Source organism: Zingiber officinale, chromosome 8B, assembly GCF_018446385.1.
Source record: "Zingiber officinale cultivar Zhangliang chromosome 8B, Zo_v1.1, whole genome shotgun sequence".
Taxonomy (NCBI): domain Eukaryota; kingdom Viridiplantae; phylum Streptophyta; class Magnoliopsida; order Zingiberales; family Zingiberaceae; genus Zingiber; species Zingiber officinale.
The window spans coordinates 23,633,499-23,653,302 of record NC_056001.1 but is presented as its reverse complement, the minus strand read 5'-3'; positions in this window follow the sequence as shown (position 1 = coordinate 23,653,302).

Here is a 19,804-nt window from a genome sequence, read left to right as displayed (position 1 = left end):
TTGACCTCAAACTCTACTTGACTTTTGACTCATTGACTTAACCCCTCACTTGGCCCATCATGTGTAGGTTTTCCTATATGTCACATCATCCGAGTTACACTTGACCTAGTTGAGCTGAGCTAAGCCTAGTTGTTGACTTACTAAATTGATCCAAGTTGTCCATTTATCGAGCAGATCTGAGTTACACTTAACCTAGTTGAGCTGAGCTAAGTCGAGTTGCTGACTTGCTAAATTGATCGAGCCGATCCAAGTTGCTGACCTACTGATTTGCTGAACTGCCTGAGCGCCATAGTACCTGAAAGCACTCAGGAACCTAATGCCAAGTGCCTAGTCTCTCAACCACTTAGAAGTTGAGGGCTCAAGAGCTCGAGACGAGTAAGTGTGGATCTTTAGTTTGAGTGCCCCATCTCTGGATCACTCGGAAGATGAGGACTTAGGAACTTGTGTAGGGGATCTTACGGCCAGCTAGAAGGGGGGTTGAATAGTCGTGCTCCCAATTAATCGCTTCCTACGTATTTGTTAGTTGTACAGCGAAAATCTAATACTAAATACAAATACGAAAGCTAAAGACTAAAGACTAAGAAAGGAAATGCAAATCAATACACGTCGATGTAACGTGGTTCGGATATAGCTTGATCCTACTCCACGACTATCCGTAAGGTGGATGATCCCTCAATCCGTCGGTGGATTAGTTCCTGAAAACTCCGGCTAGCTAAAATCTCCTTGTGGGTGGAGAAACCTCGCCACAAACTCACCAAGACCTCTTGGACACAAGGGAAACCTTGAGCACTAGTAGACTATTAATTAGACTTTAACCAAGTCTAATTTCGTCAACTATAACCAAGCTCCGAAGCCTTGGTTATATAGGTCACGAGTTGAAAAACCCTCCTACCAGTCGACTGCCAAAATCATCAGTCGACTGCCCTCTGTGGAGATTCGACAGTTATATCCGAACAGCTCGATACCAGTCGATTGGTAAAAGTACTAGTCGATTGCTCCACACTGGTCGAATGAACAGAAGCATTCTGTTCGCTCCTAGTCGACTGCCTAGTCGATTACACCAGTCGACTGTTGAAAGCACCAGTTGACTGGTACCTGAGTACAATCTCTCAACACTCGGACCCTCACCCTTACGACTCACTTGACTCTTCGTTGCAGCTTTGACCTCTTACCTTCAAGCCTACTTCCTTTGGCTCTCATCCCCCGGATGCACCCAAGCTCGTGGCTCATCCCAATATCATCCTTCGCGTATGCCTCGAAGTCGCTTCCCTCGGCCCTTATCCTTGCTGCCTTGTCCATGGTCCCTCAGATGCTCCATCCTTCACCGGACCCGAAGTCATCAACCTGAGTCATATGTGTATCCTGCAAACCTGCACACTCATATACACATATCAAATACAAGGGTGAACCTAACTTAAACCCTTTGCCCAAACACCAAAACGCATGGTCGCATGGACCATTGGGATTGCTCCAACAACTTGAACCCCGTGGATCTTTATATGGATTGAGACTTACGGTAACAGACAATTACAAAAGGGTACGTCCTTTGGTGAGGTGCGTCTCTTGGATGATGATATGCATCCCTTGGACAAGCACCATCCCTCACATCTATTATCTACTGAGTTGTACTCTATTTTTTTGAATCTGACTTAAGTATAGGAGGAGTCTTGTCAAGAACTCTCGATGAATTATTTGATGTGTGTTATTTTTCATAGAGCCGTCTACGTGAAAAGGAGAAAAGACTGTTGGTACAAGATGCATCAAAATTGAACCTGAGTTTTGATGTTGTCAAAGATTTAAGTTAAGTCTTATTGTAATATGATAAATTGACTTAGTGTGCATGTTGTTTACTCAACAAGGAAAAGTCTTAGTCGTGATTAGGCAAGAAAGTTTTAGCAGATCGTGGAAATCAAATAGAAAGTCCAGGTGGGTCAAGAGAACTTGACACCTGTTAGCGAGACTCGATAGGTCTAGAGGACCCAATATTGAGAGGAAGCCCTAGCAAGCCAATCCATTATTAAAAAGGTAGGTTGAAGTAAGCAACTGGAGTGAAGTGACAGGGAGATCGTATCCCTAAAAGAGATAAACCCTAGGTCGTTGATCAAACTAAAGAAACCAGGAGATTTCCAAGTTGAGATCAAGACAGATCTTACTGTTTATTTTTACTCATGTAGTATTATACTACTGTGCTAACTTTGTGTTACATGGATACTTTTTATACCGTGGAACTATCTCTATTTTGCATAATTCGAAGGGATCGGTCGATCGAATAGGAGTTTTAGTTGATCGAACCTAGCTGATGTGGTAGGGTTCAAATCGCATAGAGTAAACTTGGAAGTCAAGCAGATCAGTCAACCGAACCCAGTGGTCGGTCGACCAAACCTAAATCGGTAAACACAGTGACATATTTGATCGATCTCTGTAAAGTTGAAAAACATAAGGATTGGTCAACCGATAAAGGTGATCAGTTGACCAAACATTAAATGACATTAATGACATAAAGATTGTATCTTGACGAAGAAGGAAGACTGGTTGATCAGTCGATCAATAGGGAGATCGGTCGACCGAAAGGATCTATTAATCGAAGGCTTTTTGGTCTACCGAATGATGCTTGTAAAAGTACATCTTGAGCTTTGAGCCAAAGACAACTTCTGTGCAATATTTTGATCTTCTTTCTCTCTGTTTGTGCTACTACTGCTCTATGCTTCAACTCTGTGTGCAAGCTACGATGCTAAAGAGATCTGACGATCTTCATCTTATATTTTAATTGTAAGTACACTTACTTTTAGCTTGCATAACTCCTTGTAAACTTCATTGTATGAATTACCTGTTTTTTGAAGATTTTAGAAAGAAAATTTTTAGTGAATTACCCAACGGCGAGATCAAGGATCATGAGTCTTGGAGTAGGAGTCGACATAGGTTCTAAACCAAATAATCATCTGTGTCTCTTGTGTTTTGTTTTTGCTATCTTATTCAGCTGCTTACTCTGATTCACTTTTACTATTAAAGAAACGATTTGTAATGAGCGATATTCACCCTCCCTCTCTATCGCTATTCTGATCCTTCAATTGGTATCAACGACAGTTGCTCTAAATTAACTTAACTTTTTTTTAGCACTTTAAAAATCTTTTCTTTACTTTTTTTAAAAAGATTTTAATCTTATTTTTCTTATATTCTCTTTTCTCCTTTATCTTGCACTGCTAATCCCAAGACAAAGGTCTTGGAAATTTTCTTTAGTTATCCTTCTTTCTAAGAGAATGCCAAACTTCTACCAAGAGGGCTATAGTACTGTTTGTCCTCCACTGTTCACTGGTGAAAATTTTAGCTATTGGAAAAAAAGAATGGAATGTAAGTACCACGGGGGTAGTTTTGATATGATCAACTAAGTTCAGTTAAGTCATGTTGTATTTGATTCTTGTGTCTAAGTGTGCAGGAGCTTAGGAACACAAGAAGTTTAGCTGAAGACACAACTAGCAAGAAGGATGACACGGGAAGGGAGTCGATGGGCTCGGTGCATCCGAAGGATGAGATACTGTGGAAGAGTACATCGACAGATAAGAAGGATGTGTGCGGCGGTCTGTGGGATGAAAAGCCGGGGAGGAAGGCCGCTCGAGGAGAAGACAGGAGTTAGGTTAGGGTGGGCTCAATTCTGGACGGCCAGAGCATCACCCAAGCGAGGGAAGCAAAAAAATTGTTGACAAGGGGAGTTAACCATTTTTGTATGAACAGTACGAAGGTGCCTTGAAAGGCTTCAAAGACGCCTTCCATGAACAGTACAAAAGCGACTTCAAATGTTTGAAAGGCGCCTTCTGGTGTTAGCCATTTTCGTGTCACATGGCACATCAAATTAATAAAGATTGAAACTCACATAAGCTAAAATAAACTCGTGTAGTATGGAGTCCCAAGTCGTATTTTTTTCCAAGGGCAACTAGTAAGTGTGTGTAAATCCTAGAATTAATTCCAATTGATTAATGCCATCATCAAAGTTAATTAAACTTTTCCATTCCATTCCTATTGCTAATTGGATCCTACTGCAATCAAAAGGAAGATTAAGATCGGTTCATTCTCATCAAGCTAGTATCAATTATGAATCATTGAACTTAATCACAATAAACCCAATGAACTGAACAAAAATGTTTGAGTTTATAAATCCTTGAATTAAACTTAAGCACTAGCTTATAACAACCAAAGGTTCATTCAATTCACTCTAACATCCAAATGCAACATGATGATGAACAGAAATAGCAACTTAACCATCAAATTAAGCATCTCACACTTAAACAAGATTATAGAAACAAAGACTAAATTGCTAACTAAATTACAAAACCCTACAACTGTTAGTATCAGTGTTGCAAAACTAATCAGAAAGTAGATCTAAGATTGGGGTTTGTAAGCAAGAAATCACAAACAAAATTGCATAAGGAAACATGAAACAAAATAGAAATTGCAAAGAAATGTAATCAGATCACGAGATCTGAGCATGTTCGTGGACAATCCAAAGACATAGAATAAAGGAAACTAAAACCCTAAACATTCCACAATCCGGATCCAAACTCAACCTCCTCTAATCTGCTGTAAAACCAACAGAAATGCTCTCGGAACCCCTATAAGCATTCAACAACAATCAAACATGCTTCCTTCTATTACCAGGAGATGTTCATAGCTCTGGGAAACCTCCTCTCAGCTCACACCCGCCTGGTAATCTCATCAATCGAGAATCAGAGCAAGTATTCTGTGGATTGCAAAACTAAGTCGATTGATCAGATCTACTTAGCTTCACTTCGGAATGGAGTTCGGAACAAGATCAGAAGCTCTCAGGAGACCTCCCTAGAAGCTCCGGTGGATGCGAAATTCGCTGATCGGGAAACCTCCCCTCAGGAACGCGGCGGCGGACAGAATTCAAGTCGCCATCGGGAAACCTCCTTCAGAGCTCTCTGGTCATTGGAAGATGAACGCCGGCAGCTGGAGATCGTCGTCGTTGAAGAAGAGGAAGAACTAGATCTGATTTCTGATTTGAGGAATGGGAGCAACGACGCCGCAAGGAAGAAGAAGATGGCACTGTAGCAAAATCGCGAACACGCCGAGCCCAGCTACTGTAGCTTCTCACGCAGGTTTTTAAACCTCCTCAGTTCAGATCCAACGGCTGAGATTCATTTGGGCTAGATCAACGGTGGAAAGTCATCCAAAATCTGATCTGAATGTACTGATGTTGATCTAGGGTCTGGATCTACTCTCCTGTAGGTCGGATCGATCAGATCATCACTGGATGGTCCAGATCAGCCCAGTCTTCAATGAACGGTCCAGATTAATCCGGCTGGATCAATGGCTGGATGAACTCAGATCTGGATAAAAACTTCTGGATCTTCATAAATGGCTCAGATCTGCTCCCCTTTAAGTTGGATCGGCCAGATCTTCAACGGATGGCTCAGATCTACTCAATCTTGGATGAACGGCCTATAATGCTCCGAGGCTTGATCTTCTTGTTTAGCCCTTGATTTGAGCCCAAATGCAGCCTGATCTGATCGGGTCCATGACCCTTTTGATGCCTACAAAATAATAAGCAAATATTAGCATCAAATACCATGAAAATAGACTAATTTGCAATTAGGTCCAAAATTGATACAAAGTATAAAAATGTAGTGTAAATGTGGATTCTATATATGAAAACTACATCAAACCATGATTGTGTGAATGAGAATAGTATAGTAAAATCATGGTTATCAAATTCCCCCACACTTACTCTTGAACGTCCCGTGAAAGTAAAGAAAACTAAAAATCATCTCCATAGAAAATTCCCTAGCAATACCTAAAAGATAGTAAAAAGAATTTAACTACGATCATCTTAAAGATCACAACAATCATGAATACAATCCAAACAATAATCAGTAGGTATGGTAGTTTCAATCCAATTGAAAAATTAAGCAAGTTGCAATCTCACAAGGGATTTACCTAATCTATCTCTCACACTCAAGCATGTGTATAAGTAGAGCTCACTCAATGCAACTCACAACATTTCACTACCATAAGCTTGCTTATATTCTACTTCTCCACCACTATAAAACATAGCATACATGAATCAAAAGGATTTCATCAACAAGAATTTATCATGAAAGCAAGAAGAACAAGTGAAGTGAATGTAGTAGGCAAAAGAAAAGAATTCAATGAAAAATTGAGAAGATGAGAGTATTGGAGGAATATACTTGATGAGTTGACCATTTTGATGTAAAAAGAGATGAATACCATTTGTTTTAACCAATTCAAAAGACCAAGCTAAACTCCCCTTCAATTTGATGACCAACAAAGAATCTTGATACTCTATCTTCCACTTGATACTCTCTTTTCTTGTGCCATTTTCTCTTCTCTGTTTTTTTTTAATTTCTATTTTCACTGTTTTTCCAGCTCTTACACTTCAATTCCAGCATTTTGAAGACTAAAACAATCTCAAATCCCCTTATGGAGAAGAGCTCCCTCCCCCACACTTAAACTTTGGCCGTCTCAGACAATTCAAAACATCATACATCAGCTCTTGCACAACAAATTTAGTCTCTAGCTCAAAGAATTAAGGAGTTTCTGAAAATTTTCAGAGTTTGCACACAAGGAACCGAGAAGAGTAACCTAACATCCTGCTCTTTCCAAAATCTGCAGCTTCGATTAATACTCTTGTATGAAAATGACAAACAACTAAATTGATTCATTTGTCCAGCAAACCCTGGGAATCAGTAACCTCAGCCCTTCACAAATTGGCACAAAAATGTCAGCTTCATTCCTACAGAATCTACAATTTCAGGTTGCTGTTTCTCTGCCAATTTCTGTCATTTCAGTAGTCATCCTCTTAGTTCCCATTTGTTCCATTGTAAAGCTTAAATTATAATCCTTGAATGAATATCACTTCACACTTGGAATCTATTTCTGTCTTCTTTATTCTTCTGATTTTTTTCTGCAGCTTGCACAGAATTCCAGCAATTAATTTAGTTGCAATTTTCAGATTTCAGAATTTACTGTCAATTCAAACTTAAATCTGAAGAACACTTGAACAATTAGAAACATTGTTACTTCAATCTTCAGTGTCAAAATTTGGAAAGCAAGGAAATTCTGGCTCAAATCACCAAAAATTCACTTATCAACTGGATATGAAATACAGGAATTCACTGATTCTGCCATTGCAAAAAAAAAATCAGAAATGCAGGTTTGCTTTTCTGCATTCCTTAGTGCACAGAATGTTCATGCATAACTTATCAAGGTAGTACTCAATTCCCAAAATCCTACAGAAATGCCAAATTGCAGAAATCTGCATTTCCTGAATATCTTTACTCAACTAAATTTCAGAATCCTGCTCTCTTAAGCTTTTACTGTCCTTAAGTTTGCAAAAGAAAGCTTGGCACAAACATCTTCACATCACTAGCAATTTCTCTGCATCTAATTTAGCATAAAACTGATATTCAGATAGCATCCACCATTTCATTCCTATTTATCAATCCGAAACTTAGTTCCAATCCAGCAACTTCCCAAAATTCATCACAAACTTCATTTCTGAAAATTGCTTACCAGAAAAATTGTCACAACTTAGCTCCTGTTTAAATCCAATTCAATTTACAGAGTTACAAAATTCCCAGTTTGATCCTTCATTTAATAAGCAAACTGTCCAGATTTCAGCAATTTCAGCAATTTGCATTCCCCAAATTGTGCAGAAATCACACTGTTTCAGAACTGCAATTTAAAGATAACTTCAACTTAAATCATATAGAATTCTGTCTATCAAAGAATACATTCAATATTAGTCTAACAATTCATTTCCAAATTAACTCAATCCAATCCAAGTTGATACATCATAGTTTCAGAAATCTAATCTGTTTCCAATTTAATCTGTTGTTCAACTGAATTGAAATCTTGAAATCAATGTCATCAGCATCTCTTAATTCAGTATCCAGAACTTGCAATGCAGAATCTCAGAATTCTGTTTCTTAAATCCAGAACTGTTAATTCAATTAGTTTGCTCAATATGCTTGGATTCTAAAATCACTGCACATATGTAAGAATCAAAGCAAAATTTATGTCACAACTTAACTCCGAAAATCAAAGTTCTGCATTCACCAACTGTCACTCTCAGAATTCCAGAACCTCTTCTTCAGTTTCAGAGTTCAGATCATGCGTTTAGCAGCTCTTGAATAATATAGAACTCAGTAAGCAAAGAACAACAATTTACCATTAGGATAAAAACTTCATTTATAAACAAAACTATATAAAGACTTGGCATGTTCTGGAATTTTCAAAATTATACAGCAACAAAAATTGCTATGTAATGCAGGAATTCAAGTTCAAATCATAACTAGCTTGAGACAGCAAATTCGACTACAGCTTTCCAATTCCAGAAGTTTGACTTTCTCATTGATTTGCTGCATAACTCTTTATCCATAAGTTGATTATCATGGTTAGCCAAAAACATGCATTTGATTACGAGTGTGGAAGTTGGATTGCTTAACAAGGCTGGATCTGGACATTTGAAGTTCTGCAATAATTCCGCAGGAACAGAAGTGAAAGAGAGTGCAGAATTTTACAGAAAAAGGAATGTAGCATTTCTGTAATGAGATGATTTCTGAAACAGAACTGGATCTGTTGAAGGAAAACTAATTAATGAAGCCTGATTTGTGCCAACTTTTCAATCCAACTTCCAGAAATTCACAGTAGATTTTTTTTTTAACTTTAGCATTCCACATGTCACTCCTTAAATGACTGCTAAAAACAATGCAGCACGTGCAAATTCCAGTTTCATTCTCATTTCTACAGGATCCAACACATCAACTTCTTCTTCCAACAATTGTCTCCTAGAGTTTAAATGTCTCATCATAGTTTCAAATCTCAAAATCCAAATCAATTGTAGCTCGCTCTTGACATGACAAAACTCAAGATAATGATACATTTAGCATACAATCTTAAGAGCACTTCATTCATGACAATATTTCAGCATTTTCTTCTTCAAAACAGTGGAAACTCCATCATTGGCTTGATTTTGAATCCCGTTCATTAACAAATGAATCCAAGCATTCAAAAGCTCTATACATCTCCCCCACACTTAAACTTTATCATCTTGCATAATCTAACTCATCAAGAATTCAACCAAAACTCCCAATAAAATGAAGGCATAACAAAGTGATTAAGAATTAGAATGCTTGATGAAATTATTTTAAGAAAATTATGGGAAAGAAATTAGAAATTAGGATGGCACAAGAATAACAAAATCCTTCATCTCCATGCATACAAATGTTATTGTGACTTTGAAAAGAAGCAAAGCAAGTTCTAGAGTTTCAATTGCTATGAGTGCATGCCACACAAAAATAAAATAGCGTATAGGCTTAAAGTGGTCCTCTCTAGGTATTTTTTATGCAAACAAGCTTAATCAATCAAATTGGAATCCACTACCATTTTAACCAATATCATGTAAGTAGAATATCCAATCATGTCCAATGACCTAAAATTGATGATCAAATTTAAGAAGCTTTTACCATCTTAAAAGCATTACTTAGAAAATTTCCATGAAGACTTTTATTCAAAATGAAAATGCTATGTACTAACTAAATGCAAAGTATGAAAGTAAAATGCAAAATAAAATGCAAAGTGTAAAAACAAAGTGCAAATGCAAGGTATAAAACTAGAGGAACGTATAAAGTAAGAATTTATTAACTAAGCATGAATTAAAATGCAAGATAAAGCTAAATTAGAACCAACTCCCCTTTCATTCCGGTGGTCGAAGAAGATCTAACAAAAGAATCCACCCCGGAAGTGGAGTAATCGTGGTTGCAATCAATTTCTTTTTATTCTTCATTTTTCCCTTCAAAGCTTTTTCTGGAGGTCTGAGGCGGTTCAGTGTAAGCATCCACTCCGGAAGCTTATGTTCTCCTACAACATCAATCAAAGAAAACAACTCCCACACACATGTGGGGTAAAAAGAAAATAGGAGAATATTAGTGTGAGTAAAATATGTATCAAGAAATGAATCACATCTAATAAAGTCAACAATTGGTACCTCAATGAAATTTTCTGATAAATCACAAGAAAAACTCACCTTTTCATGTTGAAAGGTACCTGGAGTGGTGATTGTTACCTCCTTTTCATCATGATATGGCTCAAGCTCTTGTTCTGGTGAATGTACATCCTCATGTAGTGATTCTTGGGTGCTTGGCTCCATAGCACAAGTCCCTACACTTACATCTTCAACTCTTGGTGATTCTTGAGGTAATGCTTCCAGTAAGCATTCCCCTACACTTAAATCATCTTCAAAAACATGTTCAGAACCTGAATCACTAACAACATCTTCAACAACAAAATCATTAGGATCAGAAATTTGCATAATTACATAATCATCACAAAAAATATTAGAAAATTCGTGTGAAGTAATGGGAGTAGGGTCAGGCCTGACAGAATCGCTACTTTCCATCTCTCCACTGGAGTTTTGTGCTTGCGACTGATTAATAGATGATGTAATTTGATCTAATTGAATCTGTATGTTCTGAATCCTTGAAAATTGTTGCTCTTGATGTTCGATCATTTGTTGCATCATCTCTCTGAGTTTCCATGTTGATTCATCCATCTGAGGTTCGTTTTGTTGAAAAGGTTGTGGGATAAAATTTGTTGAAACTTCTTGAAATCCATATGAACTCTGGTAGGTAGGATATGGCTCAACAAATGGTCCTTGTGCACTTTCATACCTGAAACATAAATTATCCACCCAATTAGCATTAAAACCATTAGAAAATGATTCATACCTATTTTGTTGATCCATGTTTGGGTAAAACTGATACTCAGGTTGAAAACACTGATAATTCTCCATTCCACCTCCAAGATTCTGAAAATACGGATCCATGCTAAAGAAATCTCCTGTTCTTTCTAAACAACACTACAAATCAATGTTAGAAGATTCTAGAGCATAAAGTTTCAATCTCATGAAAACATGAACAGTAAAAGCAATTAATAATTCAAGAACAACCCAACATGAAAATACAAAAGAGAAATAAGCAATCAATTCAATCAACATGCTAACAAATAAAATCAATCAATACACAATCTAAAATAAACACACACTACTAGTTAGTTGCTCCCCGGCAACGGCGCCAAAATTTGGTGTTAGCCATTTTCGTGTCACATGACACATCAAATTAATAAAGATTGAAACTCACATAAGCTAAAATAAACTCGTGTAGTATGGAGTCCCAAGTCGTATTTTTTTCCAAGGGCAACTAGTAAGTGTGTGTAAATCCTAGAATTAATTCCAATTGATTAATGCCATCATCAAAGTTAATTAAACTTTTCCATTCCATTCCCATTGCTAATTGGATCCTACTGCAATCAAAAGGAAGATTAAGATCGGTTCATTCTCATCAAGCTAGTATCAATTATGAATCATTGAACTTAATCACAATAAACCCAATGAACTGAACAAAAATGTTTGAGTTTATAAATCCTTGAATTAAACTTAAGCACTAGCTTATAACAACCAAAGGTTCATTCAATTCACTCTAACATCCAAATGCAACATGATGATGAACAGAAATAGCAACTTAACCATCAAATTAAGCATCTCACACTTAAACAAGATTATAGAAACAAAGACTAAATTGCTAACTAAATTACAAAACCCTACAACTGTTAGTATCAGTGTTGCAAAACTAATCAGAAAGTAGATCTAAGATTGGGGTTTGTAAGCAAGAAATCACAAACAAAATTGCATAAGGAAACATGAAACAAAATAGAAATTGCAAAGAAATGTAATCAGATCACGAGATCTGAGCATGTTCGTGGACAATCCAAAGACATAGAATAAAGGAAACTAAAACCCTAAACATTCCACAATCCGGATCCAAACTCAACCTCCTCCAATCTGCTGTAAAACCAACAGAAATGCTCTCGGAACCCCTATAAGCATTCAACAACAATCAAACATGCTTCCTTCTATTACCAGGAGATGTTCATAGCTCTGGGAAACCTCCTCTCAGCTCACACCCGCCTGGTAATCTCATCAATCGAGAATCAGAGCAAGTATTCTGTGGATTGCAAAACTAAGTCGATTGATCAGATCTACTTAGCTTCACTTCGGAATGGAGTTCGGAACAAGATCAGAAGCTCTCAGGAGACCTCCCTAGAAGCTCCGGTGGATGCGAAATTCGCTGATCGGGAAACCTCCCCTCAAGAACGCGGCGGCGGACAGAATTCAAGTCGCCATCGGGAAACCTCCTTCAGAGCTCTCTGGTCATCGGAAGATGAACGCCGGCAGCTGGAGATCGTCGTCGTTGAAGAAGAGGAAGAACTAGATCTGATTTGAGGAATGGGAGCAACGACGCCGCAAGGAAGAAGAAGATGGCACTGTAGTAAAATCGCGAACACGCCGAGCCCAGCTACTGTAGCTTCTCACGCAGGTTTTTAAACCTCCTCAGTTCAGATCCAACGGCTGAGATTCATTTGGGCTAGATCAACGGTGGAAAGTCATCCAAAATCCTATCTGAATGTACTGATGTTGATCTAGGGTCTGGATCTACTCTCCTGTAGGTCGGATCGATCAGATCATCACTGGATGGTCCAGATCAGCCCAGTCTTCAATGAACGGTCCAGATTAATCCGGCTGGATCAATGGCTGGATGAACTCAGATCTGGATCAAAACTTCTGGATCTTCATAAATGGCTCATATCTGCTCCCCTTTAAGTTGGATCGGCCAGATCTTCAACGGATGGCTCAGATCTACTCAATCTTGGATGAACGGCCTATAATGCTCCGAGGCTTGATCTTCTTGTTTAGCCCTTGATTTGAGCCCAAATGCAGCCTGATCTGATCGGGTCCATGACCCTTTTGATGCCTACAAAATAATAAGCAAATATTAGCATCAAATACCATGAAAATAGACTAATTTGCAATTAGGTCCAAAATTGATACAAAGTATAAAAATGTAGTGTAAATGTGGATTCTATATATGAAAACTACATCAAACCATGATTGTGTGAATGAGAATAGTATAGTAAAATCATGGTTATCACCTTCCATGAATAGTATGAAGGCGCCTTCAAAGGTTTGAAGGTGCCTTTAGTGAATAGTACCAACCTCAAATGACCGTTCATTGTCGTTGAATTATGGATAAAATTTTATCCACATTAAGACACCTTGAACCCTTTTGATGGTGCCTTCCGCCCACGGATAAGATTTTCCAGGAGCTATAAAGGCCCCTAGAGGTAGGAAATATTCAACAACTTCTGTATTAACTTTCCTAATCATTCTTGAGCTGTCAACGTGTGTAAAAGGCTTCTCCGCCTTCAACGAAGGAGATCTTCTAGTACTTTTTAACACCTTGGATTAACAACCACTTAGGTTGTAACCAAGTAAAACTCTGGCCTTTTACCTACTCTTTTTAAGTTGTTATTTCTTTTATTATTGTTATTTTTATTGTGTTACTAATTAAATCAAAAGAACGAGAAGAGGTTATTTTTTTATAGGTAATTCACCTTCCTCTTACTAGCCCCACTGTACTAACAATTGATATTAGAGTCAGAACGTCTCAGAAGGACTAACAGCCGACTGAAGCACCGAGACAATGGCCGGACTGAGCATCTATCGGCCGAAGTTCGAGAGAGAATTTGCGTTATGGAAAAAACACATGGATGCATTTTTTAAAACTGATTTTGAAGTTTTATTCATAATTAAATATGATTTTGATGCTCCAAAAGATCAAAAAGATGAAAAAAAGGGTTCCTTGGATAAAGAAAGAGTAAGTGGACTTTATGGCGAATAGACAAGCTGAATTCTACCTACTAAGCGTATTGCCAACTCAAGAAATCAGTAGGATTGATGCCTACGCATCAACAAAGGAACTTTGGGAAAAGTTCCTAGAGTTACACGAAGGAACGTCTGAAGCAAAGCTCGCTAGACAGGATCTTCTCCGGAATCAATTGACAAACCTTCGGCTAAAAGAAGGAGAATTAGTAGTGCAACTACACGCTAAACTGAAGGAGTTAATCACCGGACTCATGAATCTCAGAGAAAAGGTAACAAACTGAGATTCTCTAAGGTACACATTAAATACTTTTCCAAGGACACCCGAATTGTCTTCAATTTTTGACTCCTATTATATTTTTAAGGATTTAGAGGTAAGCACATTAAAAAGTTTATTTTCCACTTTATAACTTCATGAATCTAGATGTGCAGAATCAAAGGAGCCAAATCAGACAATTGTCCTAAAGGTAAGAACAGACGATCCAGACTCTGAAGCATCAATAGACGAAGATAAAGCAATGGCATTGGTAAGAAAATTTAGTAAGTTTATTAAATCTAATAAATTTAATAAGTCGTAGGCGAAACACTACTTTTGGAGCAAAAGATAAATATGATGCTACAACTGTCAAGGAAAAGGACATATCAAGAACTACTGCCTCGAACTAAAGAAGAAGGAGAAAGACAAGGGCAAAAGACCAACAAGATTGAAGTACAAGAATCTGAAGGCAACATTGGATGAATCGTCGTCCTCTGAGTCCGAGATCGAAGCCTACGCCGAACTAGCTTTGATGGCAAATCACCAGAGGGACGTTGAAAGTTCTTCAGAGATAAGCATTGATGAATGGGTAGCATTAGAACACGAGGTAATTGAAGTCCGTGCATTATCTCCCAAGAAATCTTTTAAATTTATTCAAATGATTTCAAAGAACACAGTACAATTAGAAAAAGATAATGTTAAGTTAAAATTAAACTTAGTAAAGTCATGCCCCTTAGATATGTTTGATAATCTAAAAATAGAAAATAAAAAATTGAAAGCACAAATAGAAAAACTAGAAAATGACTATACATGCTTAAATTCAAATATCTTTTGAAAATTAGAATTAAAAAATAATAGTAAAATTAACTGGTACATTAGAAACCACCCAGGACAAATTATGAAAATTCCTAAAAATTATGTACCTCCCAAATTTTTAGTAAATCTAGTAGGCAAAAACTAATATTGTGTTCCAAAATCTTTTTTTGATTAAACTCTAATTTTTTCTAATTATTAGGATAGAAATTATCTCAATTGGATTTTTTTTTAAATTCTATTTGTATTTTGAGTTGAATTTTTTTTTTGCTATGCTATCTGATGATTTAATTTATAAACAGATTTTTTTTTTCAAATTTTATTTACAGTTATTTTTTAATAAAATTATTAATAAAAATTATACTTTGAAATTTAAATTTATTTTACAGACTTAAATTTTAAAAATCTTATTTTTTTGTGATAAAACATAATATTCTCTATCCTTAAAAATATTTTGTTTTTTTAATAATGTTTGATTTATTATAAATTATTTTTTGAAAAGATAATTATTAATATTAAAAATTCAAGAAAATTGAAATTTTGACAATTTTATTTTTTTTGCCATTAAACAATGTGTCTCATACATCCAGGACAAATAATAGAATTTTTAGAGTTAAAAGAATATTTTAAAGATTATTTTTAAAAATTAGTTTCTATACTGAAATAATTTATTTATTTTCAAATACAAAGTATTTTTTTGGTGTAAATTTTTTTACTAATCTACCTTATTCTGTTTAGATTCGACAAATATTTTTAAGAATTTTGGAAATAAAAAAGTAATTATAAATATTATTTGTGATAAAATGGAAGCGTCATTATTAAAAAAGAATATGTTTGAAAATTATTTATGAAAAATATTAGCCTACTAGTAATGTTTGTAATGTATCCCTAAAAATATTTGTTTAACACTTTATTATATTTTTTTGATGTGATAGCAGAAATTATGTACAAGTTTAGGCAGAGTTAGGATTTTTTTAATTTAAAATTTTTACTTATTTTGCTAGCAATTTGTTATCTACTTTAGTTATATTATTACATTTTTAACTCTAACTTGAACTTGGGTTGATGCACATCAAAAAGGAAGAGATTGGTGAAAACAAAACAACCATTACTGATGTCTCTATAGAAGTGGTTATTAACTGCCTTAATGGGTTGTAATACCAACGGTCCTTAACCGACCCAAATGCGGTTTGATGCAGCTGCTAACCGCACTTGTTAACTACTACAAATGCTGTTAATGACCATTTCTATTGGTAGGTAATAGAAGCGGATATTAAACTGTCTCTGAAGTTAAATAGTGGAGTGGTTTGTAACCGCTTCGGAAGTAATTTAGCAGTAGTTTGTAACCACTACTGTGTATCATGTTTTGGAGCGGTTATTAAGCCGCTTCTAAATTCATTTACCTGGATTAGTTATCTACCGCTTCTAATAAGTGTATTAGCAACGGTTTAAAACCATTCCTGTTTCAAATGATGGACCCCAACGAAACTCCTATAATCATTCCATTTTTCAATTATTTTTTTTACAAAAATCTTTTGAATTCCTATTTTTTAATAATCAATACAAAACATTCAACAAAAAAAAATTAAAATACCAATAACATTCATATTTAATCTTTCAATTTACAAAACTAATAAGAAATTCATTTATAAAAATCTGCATACCCCAAAACACCACCATATTAGTAACAAGTACGAACTTTTTTTACAAAAATTTGCATATCCCAAGACACCACCATATTAGTAACAAGTATGAAATTCTTTTACAAAAATGTGCATACCCAAAACACAACACAATAGCACTAACAAGTAGCAACATAATTTAAAGAAACTTTTCTCTAAAAATTTATCTAATTATTAGATGGATCTATTGGTGGTGGAGCTTCTGAACTTTTCTCTAAAATATATGGATCTATTTCTTCTTAAAAAAGTTCAAGCTTATGAACTTTCAAAAAGATTTTTACCTTACAAATATTTACTTCTAAAAGTTAATTTTTTAATCTATTTCAAAACTTAAGTTTTCTTAGAAATTCAAAAAATTCATAGCTTCTTTCAAAATATATTTCAAAATTTCTCTTTAAATTTTTTTTGAAGGTTATACTTGTAATGTATTTTTCCTTAGAACAATCTTTAAAATTCTAATTTTCAAAATTTAAGGTAATTTTTAAAATAATTTTCAAAATTTATCCTAATCCCTTTTCAAATATTTCAAAGCTTATTCCTTAGAAATTTTGTGAGAATTATTTTTTAAACTAAACTTTTGGGGACAATATTTTTCTTGAAAAATTTCAAAATCATGGTTTTTAACTTATGCTAGAACTTAGTTTTTAAAAAAATGTCAAAGTAATTAACTCCAAACCTTAGTTTTTCTTGAAATATTTCAGACTTGGTGTTTGCTAATACCTCAAATTTTAATGTGTGTCTTAAGAGGAGAGATATTATTGTATAGATTCAGAAGAGTTATTGAACTCAGAGGAAGAGTTAAGGAAAAATGTTTGTTTACTTAATTTTACATATTTTAAACTTAACAGTGAATCTTAGTTGTCAAACATAAAAATGGAAAGATTATTGGTGTAGGGTGTACCAGAATCAAACATGAGTTTTGATGTTATCAAACAATTTAAATCTTATTGTGATATGATAAATTGACTATGTACAAGTTGTTTATTTAATCAGAAAAAGCCCTAGTCATGGCTAGGCAAGAAAGTCTTAGTAGATCATGGAAACTAGGCAGAAAGTCCAAGTAGGTCAAGAGGACCTGACACCTGACAGCGAGACTCGATGGCCAGGAGGACTCGATATCGAGAGGAAGCCTTGGCGAGCCGATCCAATATTTAGCAGGTAAGTTGAGGTAAGCAACTGGAGTGGAGCGATGGGGATGTCGTATCCCAGGAAGGGATAAATCCTAGGTCACTGATCCAACTGAAGAAACCATGAGATTTCCAAGTTGAGATTAAGACAAATCTTACTGTCTATTCTTACTCATGCAAAATTTTACTATTGTGTTAATTTTTTGTTGCAGGGATACTTTTTATACTATGGAACTAACTCTATTTTGCATAATTCGATCGAACAGGAGTTTCAGTCGATTGAACATAGGTGTTGTGGCAAGGTTCAGATCACGTAGAGTAAACTTGGAAGTCAGGCAGATCAGTCGATTGAACTCACGGATCGATTGACTGAATCTAAATTGGTAAACACAGTGGCAGATTTGATTGATCTTGGCAAAGTTGGAAAACACAGGATTGGTTGACCGATCAAGGTGATCAGTCAACCAAACATTAAATGACATTAATAATATGAAGATCGGATCTCGGAGAAGAAGGAAGGCTGGTTGATTAGTAGATCAATAGGGAGATCGATCAACTGAAAGGATTCGTCAATCGAAGGCTTTTCGGTCAACCGAATGTTGCTTATAAAAGTACATCTCGAGCTCCGAGCCAAAGACAACTTCTGTGCAACCTTCTGATATTCTTTCTCTCTATTCGTACTGCTACCACCCTACACTTCAACTTTATGTGCAAGCTATGATGCTAAAGAGATCTGACGATCTTTATCTTATATCTTAATTATCGATACATTTACTTTTAGTTTGTATAACTCCTTGTAAACTTCATTGTACGAATTACCTCTTTTCCGAAGATTTTGGAAAGAAGAATTTTAGTTTATTATCCAATAGTGCCATTAAGGATCGCGGGACTAGGAGTAGGAGTCGACATAGAATCCGAATCAAGTAACTAACGGTCTCTTGCGTAAATCTACTTGGTGGAATCTATAACACATAATTAAAAACATATACAACCAATATAATGTATCTTGACATAAGTTAATAAGTTGCCTAGGTATGATTGAGTTGATTACTACGGGACAAAATTTGCTATAATAAGCAGAGATCGATTCTTGGTAAAGCCGAATGAATAATCCTCCTTTGTAGTAGCCAACTACAATTTTTCAATTTACCTTCTCACACATGATTGAAAGATTGAGGGACCATCTTTTACTACAATTGATGTAAGATAATAAGAAAATAATGATACGTACCTGCATTGTACCAATGGAGATCTTTATAAAAAAAAAAAAAATCCGATTCTGCATTTAGTCCATTATGCGATTGAATCTAACCAGAGCAACTATATTCGAGCTTAACTCTAAGGGTGCGTTTGGTTCGGGGTTATTCTTGATAATCTTGGTTATCCATCTAAGGTTATCAACAAAAACCTTGTTTGGTTTAGGTATTCGATGATTCCCGAGTAATGTTCCATGCTCGACACGTCCGCAAAAGGGTCATGCAGCTCGGAATCGGAAAACCTCAGAAAACTAAGATTTTTCTTGATTCCGGGGTTAACGAATTTTTTATACCAAAAATACCCTCCGATAAGAAAAAACATGGAAAAAAAGAGAAAAAATGTAAAAAAATATTAAAAAAATAAAAAAAGTTTAAAAAATTTTAAAATTTTTAAAAAATATTTTTTTAAAAAAATATAAAATAAAAAAATTAAATTTTAAAAAAATTTAAAATTTTTTAAAAAAATTTAAATTTTTTTAAAAAAATGTAAAAAATTTTAAAATAAAATAAATAAATAAAAATTAAAATTTTAAAAATGTAAAAAATAAAAAAAATATAAATATGAATAATATAAAAACATTAAAAAAATACATAAAAAGTAAAAAAAAAATATACAAGAAAAAGAAAAGTAAAAAAATCATAAAAAATAAATAATAATAATAATATTATGTATAGTTGATTTTGTAACTGAGGGTAATACGGTAAAATATTAAACTAAGGTATTCATTAAAACCTTCAAACAAACAAATTTTTTTTGCATTACCTAGGTTGAACCAAACAACATTTGGTTATGTTTTATTCCTCATAACTTTGGTTATGTGATTACCTGGTAATCACATAACCAAGGTTATACATGATAACTTGAACCAAACATACCCTAATATTTTCATTTTTTTAGACAAGATGGTGTTCCTCCATCT